A 7,601-nucleotide genomic window follows, 5' to 3' on the forward strand; every position below is an offset into this window, starting at 1 on the left:
TCTTCCCTCTTGTCAGTTTCATTATTTTTCTTTGACTTGGTTTCTTGGGAGCTTTACTATTATGTGTCTTGCTGTATTTTTCCTTTCGTCATGGAAGTTTGGTGTTCTTCTTGCTTCTTGTATATCAATTTTCAGCTCCTTCTTCATGTTTGGGAAGTTCTCTTCAATTATTTCCTTGAATATTTTCTCTGTTCCTAATCTCTCTCCTCTCCTTCTGGGATTCCTATAACTCATATATTTCCTTTCCTCATGGAGTCAGATAGTTCCCGAAGTCTTTCTTCAGTCTTTCTCCTTTGTACTTCTCTTTCCTTTTCTTTTCTGGTTCTTTTTATTTCTGTGTCTTCAAGAGTACTTATTCGTTCTTCCATTTCATCTATTCTGCTTTCATTGCTTTTCCCAGAGTTCTTTTGCGCCTCCATTAATTCTTTGATCTCCTGAATTTCTTTTACTTCCCTCTTTAGGGACTCAATTTCATTCTTCTGATTATTGATTATTTTTCCCTTATCATTGTTTTCCTTTATGACTTCTGTCAGTTTTTTAATCATGGCAATTTTAAATTCTCTTTCTGGAAGGCTCAGAAGTTCTTCCAAGTTACACTCATTGCAATCTGGTAGGTGGTTTTCTTTTTGTGGTGTGCCTTTTTCCTGAGGAGTTGCTGGGTTGCATGTAGTTTTTCTACTCCCTAATGCCTGTTTTCTAATTTGCTGTATCCTTGGGACACTGTGTTGCTGGTACTGGCCAGCATCTTTTTGGTGTGCTCTTTGTGGGGTTCGGGAACTGGTGGTCTAAATGAATCAAATACTGTTATGCCAGAAGTCTAGTGAGGCAGTGGTACTTTGTGTATGTTAATTGTCGCTGTCACAGAATATTTCCTCCTTCTGTGTTTAATTACAAAGGTGTGTCTTGAAGTACCACAAACTTCCCTGGAGGTGGGGCAGCTGGATTGTACTCTGGGTTCCAAATCACTGGATCCCTCTCTGGTTTCCAACTTCCTGCCAGGCGGGACCAGGCTTATGGGGGCCTTCAGCTCACCTCTGACAGCATAGGGAACCTTTTCCCTCTGGTTCCACAGGGAGCCTTCTGCCAGTTTCAAGCAGTCTTTACTGAAGAAAGGTCCCTGTTCTAAAGTGGCGAAGCAGAGACACACTCTCCTGCGCACCCAGTCTGCCCCAGCAGTGGGTGCCCGCTCCCCTCTGGGCTTGGACTGCTGGCCAGAAGGGGCCTGGTATGGGTGAACTTCCCAGCTCACCTCTGGCTCCTCCGGGAGCCTTCTGCCGGTTTCAAGCAGACTTTACTGAAGAAAGGTCCCTCACACATGGTTTTTTTTGTGTGTGTATACATACATATAAACCTTCCTAAAGAACTAAAATAAATGAAGATATATTCCATTTTAATAGATAGGAAAACTAAATGTTATCAAGATATCAGTTCTTCTCAACTTTATAGATTCAAAGCAACCCCAACTGAAATCCTGGGAAGTTATTTTATGCATATCCCCAAAGTAATTTAAAATTTATAGGGCGATGTAAAAGACCCAGAATACCCAACTCTATATTGAAGGGGAAGAATAAAGTTGGAAGACTGACATTTCTTGATATCAAGGCTAATTAAGAAACTAAATAATCAAAACATTATGAAATTATAGACAGAGAATTGGAGCAGAATAGAGAATCCATAAATAGACTCACATAAATAGTCAATTGATCTTTCACAGAAAAACAAAGGCATGTTATGGAATGAACAGCCTTTGATCAAGTGGTGCTGGAACTACCATACATTCACATGAAAAAAAGTAAATCAACAAATCTACACACAGACCACACATCCTTAACAAAAAATAACTCAAAATGGACCACAAACCTACACATAAAATGCAAATCTAGAAAATGACATAGTAGAAAATCAAGATGACCAAGCATATAATGACTTTTAGTTCCAACACCAAAGGCATAACTTACAAATGAAATGATTGATTCACTGCACTTAAACATTTCTTCTCTGCAAAAGACATTGTGAAAGAAATTAAAAGATTACAGAAAAAGAAACCATCAATAAAATAAAAAGGCAATGTACCAAGTGATAGAAAATATTTGCATATCACATTTAATAAGCGATTAATATCCAAAATATTTAAAGGACTCATACAGCTCAATAGGAAAGTACAAAATAATCTGATTTGAAAATGAGAGAGAAGAATAAGATTTTTTTTAATATAGCTGGTCAATAGGTGCGTGAATGTTTGCATATACCACAAAACAAAGAAGAGAAATGCAAATCAAAGCCACAAAGAGAAAACACCTCACACACATTAGGATGGCTATTATCAAAAACACAAGGAATCGCAAGTATTGGTGAGGATATGGAGAAACGGGAATGCTTGTACATTGTTGGTGGGAATGTAAGTATGAAAAACAGGATGGAGACGCTTCAAAAATTAAAATTAGAAATACATTATGATACTGCATTTCTGGATATATACCATATACTCCACTTCCAGGTATTTATTCAAAAGAAACAAAAACATCAACTTAAAAAGAGATTGTAGCATTATTTATAATAGTCAGGACATGGAAACAACTCAAGTGTACCCTGATGAATGAATGGATAAAATTATTTACTTTTATTTATTATATTGATGATGTATGATGTATACAATGCAATCATCTATATTTTTATATTATAATTATATAATGAAACATTATTCAGCCATAAAAGAAGAAGGAATTCTGTCATTTGTCATAACATGGACCAACTTTGAGGGCACTATATTAAATGAAATAAATCATAGAAAGAAGACACAATATAATTTCAAGTATATGTGGAATATCTTTTAAATATTTTTAAAATTAAACACATAAATACAGACAACAGACTGGTGGTTGCCTGAGGAAGGGGCTTAAGGGTAAAGAGATTACAGGAGTTGATATGTACAACTTTCAGGTTATAAAAAAAATTAAATCACAGTGATGTAATGTATAGCATGGTAACTATAGCTAATAATAATGTACTGCATATTTTAAAGTTGCTAAGAAAGTAGATCTTAAAAGTTCTCATCATACACAAAAAATGTAATTATGTGTGATAATGGATGCTAACTAGACTTATGGTAATTGTTACACAATGGAAAAAAATGAGTCAAAGACAAGAAAAATATATTTGCAAAACACATATCTGATAAAGGACTACCTTCTAAACTATACAAAGAACTCTCAGAACCTTGCAACAAGAAATCAAATAGATTGCAAAATAGTGCAAAAATCTCAAAATATACCTCACCGATGATGATTTTTAGATAGCAAATAAACATGAAAAGATCACATTGCAGATTAGGCCTGGTTGAGATAGTAGGTAAAGTGGGAGAGAGGATTTGATCTCAGATACAATGGAAAGCTATCAGGGAAATTTCAGCAGAAGAGTGACTTATCTTTGAGTTATAGAACAGTAGAAGATACTTCCCCCTTAATTTTAAATATTTTTTAAATTTCCATAATGAGCAAATACTACTTAAATAATAATTTTCTTTTAAATAGTTTAAGAAGGAAACACTATAAATTTTATTTCAAATACATCCTTTTGGGGCAGGTCTAAATGTCATTAATATCAGCAAAAAAGCAAACCCACAATTAAAAACAGGAAAGGGATAAACAGAATCTTTGGCTCAACACATCAATCAAGAGATTTCACTTAGCTGAGATGCAGAACAGACTCTAGATTCTGAGATTAGTATCTTGACCATGTTAGAGTAAGTAGCTGGAAGGAAGCTAAAACTTAGAAACCACCTATGTGATTTTTCAAAAAAATTTAAGAAAAATATGCTTTTTCTCAGTCTCAAATGAAATCTTGAAACATAAAACAAATTCAAGATTTACTTTCAGGTCAAACAGGATGGGCAATAAAGCAGAGAAGCCCAAAATGTAATCACTTGATTTCCTTTATTTCCTAATGTTAACTTCTACGTCTGACTAAGATTCTAAGAACTGTTAGAAATTTACAAACCTAGGGCCTCCCTGGTGGTGCAGGTGGTTGAGTGCCGCACTGTGAAGCTGTCCACAGCCTCTGCAGCATGGGTTCGATCCTGGCCAGCCAGCGAGAATCCCACATGGTGCAGCAGACCTCTCCTGTCTCACCCGCTGCTCCACTCAGCAGTGCATTTCATCAACCTGCCAGTTCTGTTCCCTGCTCTGTCTCCGGTGAATCCTCTCACCCTCCCAAGCATCTGGCCTGTTCCCCGGTTCTTGTATAAATAAATAAATCTAAAAAAAAAAAAAAGAAGAAGAAGAAATTTACAAACCTAAACTGAACATAGAAGCAAAAAGCCTTTTGAGGGGAAGATGAAGCTTTTAGCACAAGACAGGAGATTTGCCCAAATTTGTGGGTTAGTGCAGGGCAGGGATGAGAACAGGCACATATTCTGCATTCATTCTGGCTTCCCTTACCCAAAAATGGATTTAAAATTAATTGCCAAAAATTAGGGTATTCATGTCAAGGAACTGATGTGGCAGCCAGACCAAGTCATGTTCTTAAAGACCTTCCTACCTCACTTCCCAATCATATCTGCAGGAAGTCACATTCTTCTCAGAAAGTTTCTCCCAGGCAGTTCGGTATGTTACTTTGATTTCCAGCAAATAGTGAAACTGATGTTTCACTAAGTTAAATGTTAACTTCTCTCAGACCCTAGAGCACAAAAGAAATAAAAACTTCCTTAGGTTTTTCTTTGAGGTTTGTTTCACAGCAGAGCCTGTATATGAGCCTGTCTTTTTGCAGAACTTATCTGCAAAAAATACTGTGTGCGCACAGACACCACTACCTTGAGTTCCAGTTCAGCCAAAGCTAAGGGACCACTGAGTGGAGTTGAGGACAGAGGCTACCCAAAGGCAAGGGGCCCATCAATAGAAATTCAAATGTCTATTTATACTTCTCCATATATGAATTGCCCTGTAACTAGCCAAGGAATTTCAGCTAAATCTATATTTCTTTGCCCTTAAAACACATTTTTAATTTATTTTTAACATTTATCATTTTTAAAATTTTTTAAACAATATTTACTTCCCCCCACCCCCTCAGATTGAGTCCCCATATTTCCTTTCCCAAGACACCAATGCACCATCACCACAGTCCCCTGTGTTCCTCCCTCCCTCCCTCTGATCCCTCTCCCTCCTCCTCCCCTGCAGGATGTCTCTGGTTTATAATTGTCTGTTTTGGCTTTGTTGTGTTTTGTACAGTTATTATTTTTTTTACACAGATGTCTTATTTGGTTCCCCTATATTCCTGTTATAAGTGAAACCGTCTGATATTTTTCTTTTTCCTTCTGGCTTATTTCACTGAGCATAATTCCTCCTAGCTGCATCCATGTTGCTACGAATGGCATGAGTTTATCTTTTTTGATCACTGAATAATATTCCATTGTGTATATATGCCACATCTTCTTGATCCAGTCATCTATTTTTGGGCATTCAGGTTGTTTCCAGGTTTTACCTATTATAAGTAGTTCTGCAATAAACATAGGTGTACAGGTGCTCTTTTGAATCAATGTTTTTGTTCCTTTAGGTAGATCCCTAGTATTGGAATTGCCAGATCGTATGGTAGCTCCATTTTTAGTAGATTGAAGAACCTCCAGACAGCTGTCCACAGTGGTTGAACCAGTTTGCACTCCCACCAGCAATGCATCAAACTGAAAAGCTTCTGTACAGCCAAAGAGACATTAACCAAAACAGAGAGACACCCCACTCATTGGGAAAAAATCTTTGCACTCCATTCAACTGATAAGGGACTGATCACAAAGATATACAAAGAACTCACAAGGCTCAACAAAAACAAAATAAACAATCCAGTCAGAAAATGAGCAGAAGAACTCAAAAGACATTTCTCCAAAGAAGATATGCAAATGGCCAACAGGCATATGAAAAAATGTTCAACATCCCCTATAATCAGGGAAATACAAATCAAAACGACACTGAGATACCACCTTACACCAGTAAGAATGGCACATATCAAAAAAAAAAGCAACAAATGTCGGCAAGGATGTGGTGAAAAAGGAACTCTAAAACACTTTAAAAGTTAACTCTGTTGTTCTCAGACGCAATCCTTGCCAGTTGAACTTGCATTAAAACCCTTTCTTTACTCAAAACATGGTGTCATAAGGGTTGGGTTTTACTTTGTTTTTTAAAATAAATTTTATTTTTATATTCCCCATACAATTGCACCCCCCCTTATTTTGACCCGAATCCCTCCCCTCCCCACCTCCCACCCCCCATAGAGTGTCTCTGGTTCATAGTTGTTTGTTGATTTTGATTTTCACTTTCTTATAGTTATTCATTTTCCTGGTCCCTTATTTAAGTTTTCTAGATTCCTGCTATGAGTGAGACCATCCAGTATTTTTCTTTTTCTTTCTGGCTTATTTCGCTGAGCATGATCCCTTCCAGCGCCATCCATGTTGCTGCAAATTGCATGTGTTTATCTTTTTTGAATGCTGAGTAATATTCCATGGTGTATATGTACCACATCTTCTTGATCCAGTCATCTATTTTTGGGCATTTGGGTTGTTTCCAAAGCTTAGCTATTGTAAACAGTGCTGCTATAAACATAGGGGTGCAGGTGTTCTTTGGAATTGATGTTTCTGTGTCCTTTGGGTAAATACCTAGGAGTGGAATTGCTGGATCATATGGAAGCTCTATGTTTAGTAGGTCCAGAAATCTCCATACAGTTCTCCATAGTGGTTGGACCAGCTTGCACTCCCACCAACAGTGCAGGAGAGTTCCTTTTTCTCCACACCCTCGCCAACATTTGTTGTTGCTAGTTATTTTAATATGTGCCATTCTTACTGGTGTAAGATGGTATCTCATGGTAGTTTTGATTTGCATTTCCCTGATTACAAGTGATGTTGAACATTTTTTCATATGCCTGTTGGCCATTTGCATTTTCTCTTCAGAGAAGTTTCTTTTTAGCTCTTCTGCCCATTTTTGACAGGATTATTTTCTTTGTTGTTGAGTCTCATCAGCTCTTTGTAGATTTTTGTGATCAGTCCTTTATCATTAGTGTTGTGTGCAAAAATGTTCTCCCAGGTGGGTGGGTTGGGTATTATATACACTGGGCAGCAAACCCATTGCTCAGTGACAGTACAGATTAAACAACAAATGGGAATCATTGCTCATTTGGGAAAACAAAGGTCAGTTTTTTCTGGCATGGTTAGATCTCAAAAGGACTCTTCTTTATCAGTTGTTGGCCCAGTGTTCCTCTCAATTGCTTCAAAGAGAATCTGAAAGCAGATCCTCTACACCAAAAGTGACACTGACAACTTTCTAATAGTACGTTTCTTGACATCTAAGCTCCTGAAGACAGGCACAACTCTTGTTTGATAATTCCAGTGTGTCTATGGACATACCACACTGAACATATCTGATCTTATCTGGTAATTCCAGCAAGTCCTTACAAAGACTTTGACCTGCTTGATATAGGATAGGGAAAGGTAGATATCTGATCCAATTTTTGTGTTCAAAAAAATAGGATCTTTGGATTGGCCCAAACTGAGTTTAAGCTCACCCCTGTAACAAAAGTAGAATCATACCTGTCTGGGATGGTGTGGATGTGGGAACAACTAGGAA

This window comes from Talpa occidentalis, unplaced genomic scaffold, assembly GCF_014898055.3.
Source record: "Talpa occidentalis isolate TD23 unplaced genomic scaffold, MPIMG_talOcc4v2.1 talOcc4.10, whole genome shotgun sequence".
Classification (NCBI taxonomy): domain Eukaryota; kingdom Metazoa; phylum Chordata; class Mammalia; order Eulipotyphla; family Talpidae; genus Talpa; species Talpa occidentalis.